We start from the raw sequence: 19522 nt of genomic DNA on the forward strand, positions 1-19522 counted from the left end.
TTTTTTACTTTTAACTAAGTAGGTAGAAACATTTTGCATGTAGTTGTATTCATATAGATAGGTTGCATTTCATATTAATCTACCATTCCTCTTCATCTTTATAGCTTCTCTTGAGCTTAGCATGAGGACATGCTAATATTTAAATGTGGGGAGGTTGATAAACCACTATTTTATGATTTATCTTGTGCTCAATTGAGTGGTTTTTATCAACTCTTTACCCACTTATTCATACTATTTACATGGTTTTACATTTGTCTTCCTAATTATGTGCTTTGATTGAAAACATACTTCTTTGGCCTTAAGTTCCCTATGTTTAAATCCTCTCTTATTACTATTAGATATCTTTATATGTGTGTTAAGTGATTTCAGAGATTACAGGGCAGGAATGACTCAGGGATGGAAAGGAAGCATGCAAAAGTGGAAGGAATACAAGAAGTTGGAGAAATTGCTAAGCTGTCCAGTCTAACCTCTTCGCACTCAAACGGCTATAACTTTAGCTACAGAGATCCAAATGACGCAGTTCCAGTTACGTTGGAAAGCTAACGTCTGGGGCTTCGATTTGATATATAATTTACTATAGCTGCCCCGACGTTAGGCAACGCGAACGCGTGAAGAACGCGCCCGCGTCGCATCTGCGAACTTCAATCCACGCTAACGCGTGGACGACGCCTCCGCGTCACTTTTCCGCGACCTGAACGTAACAGAAATCGCTGGGGGTGATTTTTGGGCTGTTTTTGACCCAGTTTTCAGCCCAGAACACACAGATTAGAGGCTATAAAGTGGGGGAAGGCATCCATTCATAATCATGCTTTTCATATTCATAATTTTAGGAGTAGATGTAGTTCTTAGAGAGAGAGGTTCTCTCCTCTCTCTTAGGATTTAGGATTAGGATTTCTCTTGCTTTCAGGATTGTTTCTTTTTATCAGGTTCAATTTTCCTTTTATTATTTTCTTAATTTAATTTATGAAACTCTTCCATGTTACATATGATTCTCCTAATTAATGTTATTTGAGGTATTTCAGTTTATGATTGCTTACTTTTATTTATGTTATTATTGCTTCCAATCTGAAGACATTTTTATTCTGGTAGATTTTCTTCCTTTTGGTCTTGGTTAAGTAATTGGTAACTCACGAGTTATCAAACTCATTGTTGATTGAAAATTAGAATTCTTCAAGAATTAATTCAAGTTCCAATAACTCTAACTTTTCCCAAGAAAAGACTAGGACTTGAGGAATCAGAATTAATTCATCCACTTAACTTACCTTCATAGTTAGAGGTTAACAAAGTGGGAGAAAAATCCAATTCTCATCACAATTGATAAGGATAACTAGGATAGGACTTCCAGTTCTTATACCTTGCCAAGATCCTTGTTATTTATTATTTTAACGACTTGTCATTTAAATTACTCGTTCCTTACTTTCAAAACCCCCAATTTACAAACTCATAACCAAAAATAAGAACATACCTCCCTACAATTCCTTGAGAAGATGACCCGAGGTTTAAATACTCAGTTATCAATTTTAAAGGGGTTTGTTACTTGTGACAACCAAACGTTTGTAAGAAAGGTTGATTGCTTGGTTTAGTAACTATACTTGCAACGAGAGTTTACTATAATTTCTAAACCATCAATCTTCCAGCTCTTTCAGCGCACATGAGAGACTGTCCAAGGTTAGCTACCGAACATGTCGGGCTGGCTTTATAACCGACAGATAAGACTTATCAGCCATAGGGCAGGCATCCATCATATGCATATGTGTATTTTGTTTGATTGTGCATTAATTGAGCTTGCCTATGTGATTATTATGCTTACCTGCTATATTTGCTACCTATTGTATCTGTATCCTACTTGTGTTTGCTTCATCTGTATTCCTTGTCTGTGCACCAAAGTTTTTGGAGGATTGGAGGAAGGTGAGAAGCTGAGGAATAAGTAGAATTGAGGTAGACTTAGGAACCTTAGATAGCTCAACTTGTATTATGGCTTTAAACTTTAACTCTAAGCTTTATATCTGAGTGTCGGAGTTCTAGGATCATCTCTGGCTTTTCCGGGATCTTATATATTATGTATGCTGGCACCATTACCATGCTGAGAACTCCTGGTTCTTATCCCATACATGTGTTATCTTTTTCAGATGTAGGTCGAGAGTCACCTCACTAGGCGTCTGGACTTACTCTGCAGGAAAGTGGGACTTTTGGATGTTGTATTTTACTATGTTTATATATATATATATATATATATATATATATATATATATATATATATATATATATATATGTATAGAACTCTCATTGTATATATATTTTACTTTTGTGCCTCATAGAGGCTTGATGCAGACATAGGGTCTGTTTTGAGTATTTTGGATCTTGGGATTGTAAATATCTGTGTAAATATTCTTCGACCAGCCTTAGCTTCACAGGTTGAGCCCGGAGCTTGATTATTTGTATCCTTGACACTTCGATCCTATTATATATTTATGTATCTATACTTTCTTTGTACACAAGTAATCGTTGTCTTGAGCGTTGCGCCTTTGTTTTTCACGATCTGCTTAAACCAACCTTCAAGGCTCCTTGGATATTATATTCTTTCAGCTACCGTTATATATATATATATATATATATTAGAGGTCGTAATACCACACCACCTCTGTTTTACGGCTTAAGCATACAGTTCTGTGTGGTAGGGTGTTACATGTAGTGATTCTCTAGATAATCAGCTCTCAGATTAAGGGAAATTACCAGTCACAAAACCCCTTATTGCAAAAGATACCTCTCCAAGGTAAAGAAGTTGTTGGTTGTCTTTGACAAGGTAACGGTCCAGCACATACCCAGGGAGAAGAACGTGCGAGCAGACCTACTCTCACTCTAAGCTAGCAAGTACCAAGCCTTACTTCAAAAATTGTTCTTTAATATAAGAGGTCGTGAGAACACGCTCCATGTCCCCAACATTCCAAGTAAACCTCCTAGTGTATAACGAACAGTCATGGACCACCCACATCATACGATACCTAGAAAAGAGAGACTTACCCACCAACTGGGAGAAGCAAAGTGCGTGAGGGGAAAAGATGCTAAGTACACCATCATAGCACGACAACTGTATAAAAGAAGACTCACCTAGCCCCTCCTCAAATGCCTGGAACTTCATCAGACGAACGATGTTCTACAAGAAATCCATGAGGGACGTTGTGGCCTCCATGTCAGAGGCATAACCCATGCGCTAAAAGTTATCCAAGTCAGATATTTCTAGCTGACCATCATCCAGGACTCGCTTCAACTAGTAAAGACTTTTAAGCAATACAAAGTACACTCCATATGGCATATCTTCCATAAAGCATTCTTCTGGAAACAAGTCATAACTAGATTCGGCATACCTGAAGTCGTGGTATCAGAAAACGAGAAAAGTTTTCAAGAATTCTTAGAATGGTTTGACATCTCGCAAAGTTTCAGCTCAATAGAAGACCTTCGGACTAATGGCCAGGTTGAAGCGGCCAACAAGGTCATTCTGAAAGGACTAAAGAAAATATTGTTCAAAGCTAAAGGCCTATGGGCAGATGAACTCGGGTTAGTGTTCTGGTCATACTGAACATCACCCCAGAGCTCGACTAGGGAAACCCCTTCAGGCTAACGTATGGAGTAGAAGTCATCATCCCAGTAGAAGTCAGGGAACCAAGCGGCAGCCAGAGACTTAGTTGATGAAGTAAGAAGCATAGCACACCTGCAAGAACTAGCCCTAAAGCAAAAGATAAGTCAGAGATACAATCGAAAAGTCATAAAGTTAGAATTTTGAGAGGAGGACCTAGTACTATGATGCAACGACATTAGATCGGGACTGTAATCAACAAAGGATCATATAGACTCGAGAATCTCAACAGTACCAAGCTATCGAAATCATGAAATGCTGCAAACTTACGAAGATTCTACTCTTAAGAAATCTCCTCCAACTCAATAGAGGAAAGTTTTATATTTTTAGGATTTGTATTTTATCCCTTTGCTTTTTTTTACAAGGGTACTAATGAGCAGATAATTTATACGCTTTTTGGCATTGTTTTTACATAGTTTTCAGAATGATTTAGTTAGTTTTTAGTATATTTTTATTAGTTTTTAATTAAAAACCACATTTCTGGACTTTACTACGAGTTTGTGTATTTTTCTATGATTTCAGGTATTTTCTGGCTGAAATTGAGGGACTTGAGCAAAAATCAGATTCAGAGGTTGAAGAAGGACTGCAGATGCTGTTGGATTCTGACCTCCCTACACACAAAGTGGATTTTCTGGAGCTACAGAACTCCAAATGGTGCACTTTCAATTGCGTTGGAAAGTAGACATCCAGGGCTTTCCAGAAATATATAATAGTCCATAATTTTCCCGAGTTTAGATGATGCAAACTGGTGTTCAACGCCAGCTTCCTGCCCTATTCTGGAGTTAAACGCCAGAAACAGGTTGCAAAGTGGAGTTAAACGCCAGAAACAGGTTACAAACTGGCGTTCAACTCCAAGAGAAGCCTCTACACGTGTAAAGCTCAATGCTCAGCCCAAGCACACACCAAGTGGGCCCCGGAAGTGAATTTCTGCATCATTTACTCATTTCTATAAACCCTAGTAACTAGTTTAGTATAAATAGGACTTTTTACTATTGTATTTACATCTTCGGATCTATCTTTGATCAGTTTTATGCTATCTTAGACCTTTATGGGGGCTGGCCATTCGGCCATGCCTGAACCTCATCACTTATGTATTTTCAACGGTAGAGTTTCTACACATCATAGATTAAGGTGTGGAGCTCTGCTGTTCCTCATGAATTAATGCGAAGTACTATTGTTTTTCTATTCAATTCAAGCTTATTCCTATTCTAAGATATTCATTCGCACCCAAGAACATGATGAATGTGATGATTATGTGACGCTCATCACTATTCTCACTTATGAACACGTGCCTGACAACCACTTCCGATCTACATGAAGATGAGATAGAATGAGTATCTCTTGGATATCTAATACAGGGGACCGAGTCCGAGATATTAAAGTCTTCGTGGTATAAGTTAGAACCCATGGACGGCCATTCCTGAGATCCGGAAATTCTAAACCTTGTCTGTGGTATTCCGAGTAGGATCTGGGAAGGGATGGCTGTGACGAGCTTCAAACTCGCGAGTGCTGGGCGTAGTGACAGACGCAAAAGGATAGTAAATCCTATTCCAATATGATCGAGAACCGACAGATGATTAGCCATGCAGTGACAGCGCATTGGACCATTTTCACAGAGAGGACAGGATGTAGCCATTGACAACGGTGATGCCCAACATACAGCTTGCCATGGAAAGGAGTAGGAATGATTGGATGAAGACAGCAGGAAAGCAGAGGTTCAGGAGGAACGAAAGCATCTCTATACGCTTATCTGAAATTCTCACCAATGAATTACATAAGTATCTCTATCCTTATTTTACGTTTTATTTATCTTTTAATTATTAAATCCCCATAACCAATTGAATCCGCCTGACTGAGATTTACAAGGTGACCATAGCTTGCTTCAAGCCGATAATCTCCGTGGGATCGACCCTTACTCACGTAAGGTTTATTACTTGGACGACCCAGTGCACTTGCTGGTTAGTTGTGCGAAGTTGTGACAAAGTGTGATTCACGTTTGAGAGCACTAAGTCTTTGGCGTCATTGTTGATGATCGCAATTTCGTGCACCAAGTTTTTGGCGCCGTTGCCGGGGATTGTTCGAGTTTGGACAACTGACGGTTCATCTTGTTGCTCAGATTAGGTAATTTTATTTTATTTTTAAGCTTTTTATTTCTTATTTTCGAAAATAATACAAAAAAAAATTTCTTCTTTTTCGTTTTTCCCAAAATAATTTTCGAAAAAACTCCAAAAAAATTTACAAAATCATAAAAACCAAAAATATTTTGTGTTTCTTGTTTGAGTCTTGTGTCAATTTTTAAGTTTGGTGTCAATTGCATCTTTTTAATTTTTCTTAAAATTTTCGAAAACTCATGCATTTGTTCTTCATGATCTTCAAGTTGTTCTTGATGAATTTCTTTGTTTGATCTTTAAATTTTTCTTGTTTGTTGTCTTTTCTTGTTTTTCATATGAATTTTTAATTTATTAGTGTCTAATTATTGAAAATTTCTAAGTTTGGTGTCTTGCATGTTTTTCTTTTCTTAAAAATTTTCAAAAATAAGTTCTTGGTGTTCATCTTGACATTCATAGTGTTCTTGCATGCATTGTGTGTTTTGATTCATAATTTTTATGTCTTGTGTCTTTTTTGTGTTTTTCTCTTTCTTCATTAAAAATTCAAAAATAAAAAAAATATCTTTCCCTTATTTCACTCATAAATTTCGAAAATTTGAGTTGACTTTTTCAAAAATTTTTTAAAATCTAGTTGTTTCTTATGAGTTAAATCAAATTTTCAATTTAAAAATTCTATCTTTTTCAAATCTTTTTCAAAAATCAAATTTTTTTCATTTTTCTTATGATTTTTCAAAATTTTCAAAATTTATTTTCAAAATCTTTTTCTTATTTCCATTTTTTCCAAAATTATTACTAACAATTAATGTGATTGATTCAAAAACTTTTCAAGTTGTTACTTTCCTAGTAAGAAAGGTTCAATCTTTAAACTCTAGAATCATATCTTTTTAGTTTCTTGTTAGTCAAGCAATCAACTTTGATTTCAAAAATAAAATCTTTTTAAATTTCTTTTTCAAATCTTTTTCAAAATAAATTTCAATCACATCTTTTTCAAAATCAATTTCAAAATCTTTTCTAACTTCTTATCTTTTCAAAAATTAAGCTTCAAATCTTTTTCAATCAATCTTATCTTTTTGTTTCAGTCATATCTTTTTTCAAAACTACCTAACTAATTATCTCTCTCTAATTTTCGAAAATCACTAACCTTTTTTTTCAAAATTCTTTTTAATTAACTAATTGTTTTAAATTTCAATCTTATTTTATTTCTTTTTATATTTTCGAATTCTAATTAATTAATTTAATAAAAACAAAAATATTTTTCTTTTATTTTAATTTGAAATTCGAATTCTTCATCTTCTCTCTTCTCCATTCTTCTCTTCTTATACTTACATAAGGAATCTCTATACTGTGACATAGAGGATTCCATATTTTCTTTTGTGTTCTCTTCTTTTTCATATGAGCAGGAACAAGGATAAGAACATTCTTGTCGAAGCTGATCCTGAACCTGAAAGGACTCTGAAGAGGAAGCTAAGGGAAGCTAAAGCACAACTCTCTGGAGAAAATCTGACAGAAATTTTTGAAAAAGAAGGAGACATGGCCAAAAATAATAACAATGCAAGGAAGATGCTTGGTGACTTTACTACACCAAATTCCAATTTACATGGAAGAAGTATCTCAATCCCTACTATTGGAGCAAACAATTTTGAGCTGAAACCTCAATTAGTTTCTCTGATGCAACAGAACTGCAAGTTTTATAGACTTCCATCAGAAGATCCTTTTCAATTCTTAACTGAATTCTTACAAATCTATGATACTGTTAAGACCAATGGGGTTGATCCCGAGGTCTACAGGCTTATGCTTTTCCCATTTGCTGTAAGAGACAGAGCAAGAATATGGTTGGACTCTCAACCTAAAGACAGCCTGAACTCTTGGGATAAGCTGGTCACGGCTTTCTTAGCCAAGTTCTTTCCTCCTCAAAAGCTTAGTAAGCTTAGAGTGGATGTTCAAACCTTCAGACAAAAAGAAGGTGAATCCCTCTATGAAGCTTGGGAGAGATACAAGGAACTGACCAAAAAGTGTCCTTCTGACATGCTTTCAGAATGGACCATCCTGGATATATTCTATTATGGTCTGTCTGAATTATCTAAAATGTTATTGCACCATTCTGCAGGTGGATCCATTCACCTAAAGAAAATGCCTGCAGAAGCTCAAGAACTCATTGACATGGTTGCAAATAACCAGTTCATGTACACTTCTGAAACGAATCCTATGAGTAATGGGACGCTTATAAGGAAGGGAGTTCTTGAAATTGATACTCTGAATGCCATATTGGCTTAGAATAAAATATTGACTCAGTAAGTCAATATGATCTCTCAGAGTCTGAATGGATTGAAGGAATCATCCAACAGTACTAAAGAGGCATCTTCTGAAGAAGAAGCTTATGATCCTGAGAACCCTGCAATAGCAGAGGTGAATTACATGGGTGAACCCTATGGAAACACCTATAATCCCTCATGGATAAATCATCCAAATTTCTCATGGAAGGATCAACAAAAGCCTCAACAAGGCTTTAATAATGGTGGAAGAAACAGGTTTAGCAATAGCAAACCTTTTCCATCATCCATTCAGCAACAGACAGAGAATTCTGAGCATAACCCATCTAGCTTAGTAAATATAGTCTCTGATCTATCTAAGGCCACTGTGAGTTTCATGAATGAAACAAGGTCCTCCATTAGAAATTTGGAGGCACAAGTGGGCCAGCTGAGTAAAAGGGTCACTGAAATTCCTCCTAGTACTCTCCCAAGCAATACAGAAGAAAATCCAAAGAGAGAGTGCAAGGCCATAGATTTGACCATCATGGCCGAACCTACAAGGGAGGAGGAGGACGTGAATCCTAGTGAGGAAGACCTCCTGGGACGTTCAGTGACCAATAAGGAGTTTTCCTTTGAGGAACCAAAGGAATCTGAGGCTCATCTAGAGACCATAGAGATTCCATTGAACCTCCTTCTGCCCTTCATGAGCTCTGATGAGTATTCTTCTTCTGAAGAGAATGAAGACGTTACTAAAGAGCAAGCTGCTAAGTACCTTGGTGCAATCATGAAGCTAAATGCCAAATTATTTGGTAATGAGACTTGGGAAGATGAACTTCCCTTGCTCACCAATGAACTGAATGCATTGGATAGGCAGAACTTACCTCAAAAGAAACAGGATTCTGGTAAATTCCTAATTTCCTGTAACATAGGCACCATGACCTTTGAGAAGGCTCTATGTGATCTGGGGTCAGGAATAAACTTAATGCCACTCTCTGTAATGGAAAAACTTGGGATCTTTGAGGTGCAAGCTGCCAGAATCTCATTAGAGATGGCAGACAACTCAAGAAAACAGGCTTATGGACTAGTAGAGGACGTGCTAGTAAAGGTTGAAGGCCTTTATATCCCTGCTGATTTCATAATCCTAGATACTGGGAAGGATGAGGATGAATCCATCATCCTTGGAAGACCCTTCCTAGCCACAGCAAGAGCTGTGATTGATGTGGACAGAGGAGAGTTGGTCCTTCAACTGAATGAGGACAACCTTGTGTTTAAAACTCAAGGATCTCTTTCTGTAACCATGGAGAGGAAGCATGAAAAGCTTCTCTCACTGCAGAGTCAACCAAAGCCCCACAGTCAAACTTTAAGTTTTGTGTTGGAAAGCCACAACCAAACTCTAAGTTTGGTGTTGAACCCTCACATTCAAACTCTAAGTTTGGTGTTGGGAGGTTCCAACCTTGCTCTGATTATCTGTGAGGCTCCATGAGAGCTCACTGTCAAGCTACTGACATTAAAGAAGCGCTTGTTGGGAGGCAACCCAATGTTATTTAATCATATCTATTTTATTTTCTTTTTGTTATTTCATGTTTTATTAGGTTGATGATCATGTGGAGTCACAAAAACTACTGAAAAATAAAAAACAGAATGAAAAACAGCATTAAAAATAGCACACCCTGAAGGAGGAGCATTCTGGCGTTTAAACGCCAGAAACAAGCATCTGTCTGGCGTTTAACGCCAGAAACAAGCACCAAGCTGGCGTTTAACGCCAGAAACAAGCATCTACCTGGCGTTAAATGCCAGAAACAGGCTACATTTGGGCGTTTAACGCCAGAAACAAGCAGCAGTCTGGCGTTAAACGCTAGGATTGCACAACAAGGGCGTTTTACACGCCTAATTGGAGCAGGGATGTTAAGTCCTTGGCCCCACTGGATCTGTGGACCCCACAGGATCCCCACCACTTCTTCTCTCCTCTTCACACCTTTTCATAACTCTCTTCCACAAATACCCTTCACCAATCACCTTCATTACTCCTCCAAAACCATCATACAACCCACCTACACCCACCCACTCAAATTCAAACCATCACTCCTTCCTTTTCACACATCATAACCACCTAAAACCCCTTTGACCGAACCATTCACACACCTCCATCTCCTCCATTTTCTTCTTCTTCTACTTACTTCTTTCTTCTTTTGCTCGAGGACGAGCAAACCTTCTAAGTTTGGTGTGGTAAAAACATTGCTTTTTTTTTCATAACTATTTATAGCACCTAAGGCCAGAGACATCCTCATTGAAGAGGAGAAGTCCATCACTAAGAAAAGGATGGAGCAAACAAGAGAGCATGGATCTCAACAAGAGCATGAGGAAATTCCTCACCATGAAATCCCTGAGATGCCTCAGGGGATGCACCTTCCTCCACAAAACTATTGGGAGCAAATCAACACCTCCCTAGGAAAATTAAGTTCCAACATGGGACAACTAAGGGTGGAGCATCAAGGGCACTTCATCATCCTTCATGAAATAAGAGAAGATCAAAGAGCTATGAGGGAGGAGCAACAAAGACAAGGAAGAGACATAGAGGAGCTCAAGAGCACCATTGGTTCTTCAAGAAGAGGAAGACGCCACCCTCACTAAGGTGGACTCATTCCTTAATCTCCTTGTCTATTTATTTTACTGTTTTTCGATTTTTGAGCTTTATATTTTATTTATGTTTGGGTCTTCACTATATGATCACTAGTGTCTAAGTGTCTATGCCTTAAAGTTATGAATGTCCTATGAATCTATCACCTCTCTTAAATTAAAAATGTTCTAAAAACAAAAGAACAAGAAGTACAGGGTTTCAAATTCATCCTTGAAACTAGTTTAATTATTTTGATGTGGTGACAATACTTTTTGTTTTCTAAATGAACGCTTGAACAATGTATATGTCTTTTGAATTTGATGTTTATGAATGTTAAATATGTTGGCTCTTGAAAGAATGATGAAAAGGAGACATGTTATTTGATAATCTGAAAAATCATAAAAAATGATTCTTGAAGCAAGAAAAAGTAGTGAATACAAAAGCTTGCGAAAAAAAAGAGAAAAATAGCGAAAAAAAAGAAAGAGAAAAAGAAAAAGAAAAAGCAAGCAGAAAAAGCCAAAAGCTCTTTAAACCAAAAGGCAAGAGCAAAAAGCTAATAGCCCTTAAAACCAAAAGGCAAGGATAATAAAAAGGATCCAAGGCTTTGAGCATCAGTGGATAGGAGGGCCTAAAGGAATAAAATCCTGGCCTAAGCGGCTAAACCAAGCTGTCCCTAACCATGTGCTTGTGGCGTGAAGGTGTCAAGTGAAAACTTGAGACTGAGCGGTTAAAGTCAAGGTCCAAAGCAAAAAGAAGAGTGTGCTTAAGAACCCTGGACACCTCTAATTGGGGACTCTAGCAAAGCTGAGTCACAATTTGAAAAGGTTCACCCAGTTATGTGTCTGTGGCATTTATGTATCCGGTGGTAATACTGGAAAACAAAGTGCTTAGGGCCACGGCCAAGACTCATAAAGTAGCTGTGTTCAAGAATCAACATACTGAACTAGGAGAATCAATAACACTATCTAAATTCTAAGTTCCTATAGATGCCAATCATTCTGAACTTCAATGGATACAGTGAAATGCCAAAACTATTCAAGAGGCAAAAAGCTACTAGTCCCGCTCATCCGATTGGAGCTAAGTTTCATTGATATTTTGGAATTTATAGTATATTCTCTTCTTTTTATCCTATTTTATTTTCAGTTGCTTGGGGACAAGCAACAATTTAACTTTGGTGTTGTGATGAGCGGATAATTTATACGCTTTTTGGCATTGTTTTTACATAGTTTTCAATATGATTTAGTTAGTTTTTAGTATATTTTTATTAATTTTTAATTAAAAACCATATTTCTGGACTTTACTATGATTTTGTGTGTTTTTCTGTGATTTAAGGTATTTTCTGGCTGAAATTGAGGGACTTGAGCAAAAATCAGATTCAGAGGTTGAAGAAGGACTGCAGTTGCTGTTGGATTCTGACCTCCCTGCACTCAAAGTAGATTTTCTGAAGCTACAGAACTTCAAATAGCGCGCTCTTAATTGCGTTGGAAAGTAGACATCCAGGGCTTTCCAGCAATATATAATAGTCCATACTTTGCCCGAGTTTAGATGACGCAAACTGGCGTTCAACGCCAGCTTCCTGCCCTATTCTGGAGTTAAACGCCAGAAACAGGTTACAAACTGGCGTTCAACTCCAAGAGAAACCTCTACACGTGTAAAGCTCAATGCTCAGCCCAAGCACACACCAAGTGGGCCCCGGAAGTAGATTTCTGTATCATTTACTCATTTCTGTAAACCCTAGTAACTAGTTTAGTATAAATAGGACTTTTTACTATTGTATTTACATCTTCGAATCTATCATTGATCAGTTTTATGCTATCTTAGACCTTTATGGGGGCTGGCCATTCGGCCATGCCTAAACCTCATCACTTATGTATTTTCAATGGTAGAGTTTCTACACACCATAGATTAAGGTGTGGAGCTCTGCTGTTCCTCATGAATTAATGCGAAGTACTATTGTTTTTCTATTTAATTCAAGCTTATTCCTATTCTAAGATATTCATTCGCACCCAAGAACATGATGAATATGATGATTATGTGACGCTCATCACTATTCTCACTTATGAACACATGCCTGACAACCACTTCCGTTCTACATGAAGATGAGATAGAATGAGTATCTCTTGGATATCTAATACAGGGGACCGAGTCTGAGATATTAGAGTCTTCGTGGTATAAGTTAGAACCCCTGGACGGCCATTCCTGAGATTCGGAAAGTCTAAACCTTGTCTGTGGTATTCCGAGTAGGATCTGGGAAGGGATGGCTGTGACGAGCTTCAAACTCGCGAGTGTTGGGCGTAGTGACAGACGCAAGAGGATAGTAAATCCTATTCCAGTATGATCGAGAACCGACAGATGATTAGCCATGTAGTGACAGCGCATTGGACCATTTTCACAGAGAGGACGGGATGTAGCCATTGACAACGGGGATGCCCAATATACAGCTTGCCATGGAAAAGAGTAGGAATGATTGGATGAAGACAGCAGGAAAGCAGAGGTTCAGGAGGAACGAAAGCATCTCTATACACTTATCTGAAATTCTCACCAATGAATTACATAGATATCTTAGTGTGTAGAAATCGTGACGGTTCATTCCTTGGTAACGGTGCTAAAAACTTAATACGCACGTTCATAATCTTAGTTCTTTGTCACAACTCCGCACAACTAACCAGCAAGTGCACTGGGTCGTCCAAGTAATAAACCTTACGTGAGTAAGGGTCGATCCCACAGAGATTGTCGGCTTGAAGCAAGCTATGGTCATCTTGAAAATCTCAGTCAGGCAGATTCATATGGTTATGGATATTCGATAATTAAAATATAATTAAAATATAAATAAAACGTAAATTAAAGATAGAGGTACTTATGTAATTCATTGGTGAGAGTTTCAGATAAGCGTATGAAGATGCTTGTTCCTCCTGAACCTCTGCTTTTCTATTGTCTTCATCCAATCATTCATACTCCTTTCTATGGCAAGTTGTATGTTAGGCGTCACCGTTGTCAATGGCTACATCCAGTCCTCTCAGTGAAAATGGTCCAATGCCCTGTCACTGTATGGCTAATCATCTGTCGGTTCTCGATCATACTGGAATAGGATCCATTGATCCTTTTGTGTCTGTCATTACGCCCAGTACTCGCGAGTTTGAAGCTCGTTGTAGCCATTCCTTCCCAGATCCTACTCGGAATACCACAGACAAGGTTTAGACTTTTCGGATCTCAAGAATGGCCGTCCATGGATTCTAACTTATACCACGAAGACTCTGATTAAGGAATCCCAGAGATATTCATTCAATCTAAGGTAGAACGGAAGTGGTTGTCAGGCACGCATTCATAGGTTGGGAATGATGATGACTGTCATGATCATCACATTCATATTGAAGTGCGAATGAATATCTTGGAATCAGAATAAGCTTGAATTTTATAGAAAAACGATAGTACTTTGTATTAATTCATGAGGAACAGTAGAGCTCCACACCTTAATCTATGGTGTGTAGAGACTCTACCGTTGAAAATACATAAGAACAAGGTCTAGGCATGGCCGAGAGGCCAGCCCCCATAAAGGTCTAAGATAGCGTAAAACTGATCAAAGATGTCTAATACAATAGTAAAAGGTCCTATTTATATCAGACTTGTTACTAGGGTTTACAGAATTGAGTAAATGATGCAAAAATCCACTTCTGGGGCCCACTTGGTGTGTGCTTAAGCTGAGCATTGAGCTTTACACGTGTAGAGGTCTTTCTTGGAGTTGAACGCCAGTTTATAACTTGTTTCTGGCGTTTAACTCCACTTTGCAACCTGTTTCTAGAGTTTAACTCCAGAATGCAACATGGAACTGGCGTTGAACGCCAGTTTGCGTCATCTAAACTCGGGCAAAGCCCTGGATGTCTGCTTTCCAACGCAATTGAGAGCGTGCCATTTGGAGTTCTGTAACTCCAGAAAATTCACTTTGAGTGCACGGAGGTCAGAATCCAGCAGCATCTGTAGTCCTTCTTCAACCTCTGAATCTGATTTTTGCTCAAGTCCCTCAATTTCAGCCAGAAATTACCTGAAATCACAGAAAAACACACAAACTCATAGTAAAGTCTAGAAATGTGATTTTTAATTAAAAACTAATAAAAATATACTAAAAACTAATCAAATTATATTGAAAACTATGTAAAAACAATGCCAAAAAGCGTATAAATTATCCGCTCATCACAACACCAAACTTAAATTGTTGCTTGTCCCTAAGCAACTGAAAATTAAATAGGATAAAAAGAAGAGAATATACTATAAATTCCAAAATATCAATGAAACTTAGCTCCAATTAGATGAGCGGGACTAGTAGCTTTTTGCCTCATGAATAGTTTTGGCATCTCACTTTATCCATTGAAGTTCAAAATGATTGGCATCTATAGGAACTCAGAATTCAGATAATGTTATTGATTCTCCTAGTTCAGTATGTTGATTCTTGAACACAGCTACTTTATGAGTCTTGGCCGTGGCCCTAAGCACTTTGTTTTCCAGTATTACCACCGGATACATAAATGCCACAGACATATAACTGGGTGAACCTTTTCAGATTGTGACTCAGCTTTGCTAGAGTCCCCAATTAGAGGTGTCCAGGGTTCTTAAGCACACTCTTCTTTTGCTTTGGACCTCGACTTTAACCGCTCAGTCTCAAGTTTTCACTTGACACCTTCACGCCACAAGCACATGGTTAGGGACAGCTTGGTTTAGCCGCTTAGGTCAGGATTTTATTCCTTTAGGCCCTCCTATCCACTGATGCTCAAAGCCTTGGATCCTTTTTATTACCCTTGCCTTTTGGTTTTAAGGGCTATTGGCTTTTTGCTCTTGCCTTTTGGTTTAAAGAGCTTTTGGCTTTTTCTGCTTGCTTTTTCTTTTTCTATTTTTTTTCGCCATTTTTCTTTTCTCTCTTTTTTCTTTTCTGCAAGCTTTTGTATTCACTGCTTTTTCCTGCTTCAAGAATCATTTTTATAATTTTTCAGATTATCAAATAACATGTCTCCTTTTTCATCATTCTTTCAAGAGCCAACATATTTAACATTAATAAACAACAAATTCAAAAGACATATGCACTGTTCAAGCATTCATTCAGAAAACAAAAAGTATTGTCACCACATCAAAATAATTAAACCAGTTTCAAGGATGAATTCGAAACCATGTACTTCTTGTTCTTTTGTAATTAAAACATTTTTTATTTAAGAGAGGTGATGGATTCATAGGATATTCATAACTTTAAGACATATACACGTAAACACTAATGATCATGTAATGAAGACACAAACATAAAGCATAGTAAACGAAAAAACAGAAAAATAAATAGACAAGGAGATTAAGGAATGAGTCTACCTTAGTGAGGGTGGTGTCTTCCTCTTCTTGAAGAACCAATGGTGCTTTTGAGCTCCTCTATGTCTCTTCCTTGCCTTTGTTGCTCCTCCCTCATAGCTCTTTGATCTTCTCTAATCTCATGAAGGATGATGGAGTACTCTTGGTGTTCCACCCTTAGTTGTCCCATGTTGGAACTTAATTCTCCTAGGGAGGTGTTGATTTGCTCCCAATAGTTTTGTGGAGGAAAGTGCATCCCTTGAGGCATCTCAGGGATTTCATGGTGGGGCAGTTTCCTCATGCTCTTGTTGAGGTCCATGATCTCTTTTTTGCTCCATCATTTTCTTAGTGATGGGCTTGTCCTCTTCAATGAGGATGTCTCCCTCTATGTCAATTCCTGCCAAATTACAGAGGTGGCATATGAGGTGAGGAAAGGCTAACCTTGCCCAAGTGGAGGACTTGTCAGCCACCTTGTAAAGTTCTTGAGGTATAATCTCATGAACTTCCACCTCCTCTCCAATCATGATACTATGGATCATGATGGCCCGGTCTATAGTAACTTCAGACCGGTTACTAGTAGGAATGATTGAGCGTTGAATGAACTCTAGCCATCCCCTAGCCACTGGTTTGAGGTCATGCCTTCTTAATTGAACCGGCTTGTCTCTTGAGTCAATTTTCCATTGAGCTCCTTCCTCACATATGTCTATGAGGACTTGGTCCAACCTTTGATCAAAGTTGACCCTTCTTGTGTAGGGGCGTGCATTTTCTTCCATCATTGGCAAGTTGAATGCCAGCCTTACATTTTCCGGACTGAAATCTAAGTATTTCCCCCGAACCATGGTAAGCCAATACTTTGGATTCGGGTTCACACTTTGATCATGGTTCCTAGTGATCCATGCGTTTGCATAGAGCTCTTGAACTATTAAGATCCCGACTTGTTGAATGGGGTTGGTGAGAACTTCCCAACCTCTTCTTCGGATCTCATGTCAGATATCCGGATACTCATTCTTTTTTAGCTTGAAAGGAACCTCAGGGATCACTTTCTTCTTAGCCACAACTTCATAGAAGTAGTCTTGATGGACCTTTGAGATGAATCTCTCCATCTCCCATGACTCAGAGGTGGAAGCAATTGCCTTCCCTTTCCTCTTTCTAAAGGTTTCTCTAGCCTTAGGTGCCATAAATGGTTATGGAAAAACAAAAAGCTATGCTTTTACCACACCAAACTTAAAATGTTTGCTCATCCCCGAGCAAAAGAAGAAAAAAAGAAGGAGAAAAAGAAAAAGAATGGAGGAGATGGAGGAAGAAGGTGTATTCGGCCAAGGGTAAGAAGAGAGGGTGGTGTTGTGTGAAAATGAAGAAGGAAAGAGGGGTTTATATAGGGGTGGGATGGGATTTAGGGTTCGGCCATTAGGGTAGGGGTTTGGAGGGAAAAGAGTTTGAATTTTGGAGGTAGGTGGGGTTTATGGGGAAGAGAGGATGGATGTGAGTGGTGAAGAGGTGATGGGAAAGAGTGATTGAGGTGATGGGAAGGGTATTGGGGAGAGAGTTATGAAAGGTGTGAAGAGGAGAGAAGATGTGGGGGATGCTGTGGGGCCAGTGTGCTGTAGTTTCAGGCGTTTAACGCCAGGCAGATGCTTGTTTCTGGCGTTAAACGCCAGCTTGGTGCTTGTTTCTGGCGTTAAACGCCAGACAGATGCTTGTTTCTGGCGTTTAAATGCCAGACTGCTCTCCTCCAGGGTGTGCTATTTTCAATGCTGTTTTTCATTTTATTTTTGATGTTTCAGTAGTTTTTGTGACTCCACATGATCATCAACCTAATAAAACACGAAATAACAAAAGGAAAATAAAATAGATATAATTAAATAACATTGGGTTGCCTCCCAATAAGCGCTTCTTTAACGTCAATAGCTTGACAGTGAGCTCTCATGGAGCCTCACAGATGATCAGAGCATTGTTGGGACCTCCCAACACCAAACTTAGAGTTTGAATGTGGTGGTTCAACACCAAACTTAGAGTTTGACTGTGGGGGCTTCGGTTGACTCTGCAGTGAGAGAAGCTTTTCATGCTTCCTCTCCATGGTTACAGAAGGAGATCCTTGAGTTTTAAACACAAGGTTGTCCTCATTCAGTTGAAGGACTAATTCTCCTCTGTCCACATCAATCACAGCTCTTGCTGTGGCTAGGAAGGGTCTTCCAAGGATGATGGATTCATCCTCTTCCTTCCCAGTGTCTAGGATTATGAAATCAGCAGGGATGTAAAGGCCTTCAACCTTTACTAACACGTCCTCTACTTGTCCATAAGCCTGTTTTCTTGAGTTGTCTGCCATCTCTAATGAGATTCTGGCAGCTTGCACCTCAAAGATCCCAAGTTTCTCCATTACAGAGAGTGGCATTAAGTTTATTCCTGACCCCAGGTCACACAGAGCTTTCTCAAAAGTCATGGTGCCTATGGTACAGGGTATTAAGAATTTGCCAGGATCCTGTTTCTTTTGAGGTAATTTCTGCCTATCTAATGCATTCAGTTCATTGGTGAGCAAAGGAAGTTCATCTTCCCAAGTCTCATTACCAAATAATTTTGCATTCAGCTTCATGATTTCACCAAGGTACTTAGCAACTTGCTCTTCAGTAATTTCTTCATCCTCTTCAGAGGACGAATACTCATCAGAGCTCATAAAGGGCAGAAGGAGGTTCAATAGAATCTCTATGGTCTCTAATTGAGCCTCAGATTCCTTTGGTTCCTCGAAGGGAAACTCCTTATTGGTCACTGGATGTCCCAGGAGGTCTTCCTCACTAGGATTCACGTCCTCCTCCTCCCTTGTAGGTTCGGCCATGATGGTTAAATCAATGGCCTTGCACTCTCTCTTTGGATTTTCTTCTGTATTGCTTGGGAGAGTACTAGAAGGAGTTTCAGTGACTCTTTTACTCAGCTGGCCCACTTGTGCCTCCAAATTTCTAATGGAGGACCTTGTTTTATTCATGAAACTTACAGTGGCCTTAGATAGATCAAAGACTATATTTGCTAAGCTAGATGGATTCTGCTCAGAATTATCTGTCTGTTGCTGAGTAGATGATGGAAAAGGCTTGCTATTGCTAAACCTATTTCTTCCACCATTATTAAAGCCTTGTTGAGGCTTTTGTTGATCCTTCCATGAGAAATTTGGATGATTTCTCCATGAGGGATTATAGGTGTTTCCATAGGGTTCACCCATGTAATTCATCTCTGCTATTGTAGGGTTCTCAGGATCATAAGCTTCTTCTTCAGAAGATGCCTCTTTAGTACTGTTGGATGATTCCTTCAATCCATTCAGACTTTGAGATATCATATTGACTTGCTAAGTCAATATTTTATTCTGAGCCAATATGGCATTCAGAGTATCAATTTCAAGAACTCCCTTCCTCTGAGGCGTCCCATTACTCACAGGATTCCTTTTAGAAGTGTACATGAACTGGTTATTTGCAACCATGTCAATAAGTTCTTGAGCTTCTGCAGGCATTTTCTTTAGGTGAATGGATCCACCTGCAGAATGGTCCAATGACATTTTAGATAATTCAGATAGACCATCATAGAATATATCCAGAATAGTTCATTCTGA

The 19522-nt window shown here is 38.6% G+C and overlaps 1 non-coding gene across 1 annotated transcript; it reads right to left on the reverse strand.

Annotated features, from left to right (window-relative positions):
* Nucleotides 1-7665: 7665 nt before the first annotated feature.
* Nucleotides 7666-7773, reverse strand: LOC112725933 (small nucleolar RNA R71). Its single transcript, XR_003165011.1, has one exon. It is a non-coding gene; the product is annotated as a small nucleolar RNA R71 (small nucleolar RNA).
* Between the last annotated feature and the right edge of the window lie 11749 nt (nucleotides 7774-19522).

The sequence above is a fragment of the Arachis hypogaea genome, chromosome 11 (genome assembly GCF_003086295.3).
Source record: "Arachis hypogaea cultivar Tifrunner chromosome 11, arahy.Tifrunner.gnm2.J5K5, whole genome shotgun sequence".
NCBI classification, from domain to species: domain Eukaryota; kingdom Viridiplantae; phylum Streptophyta; class Magnoliopsida; order Fabales; family Fabaceae; genus Arachis; species Arachis hypogaea.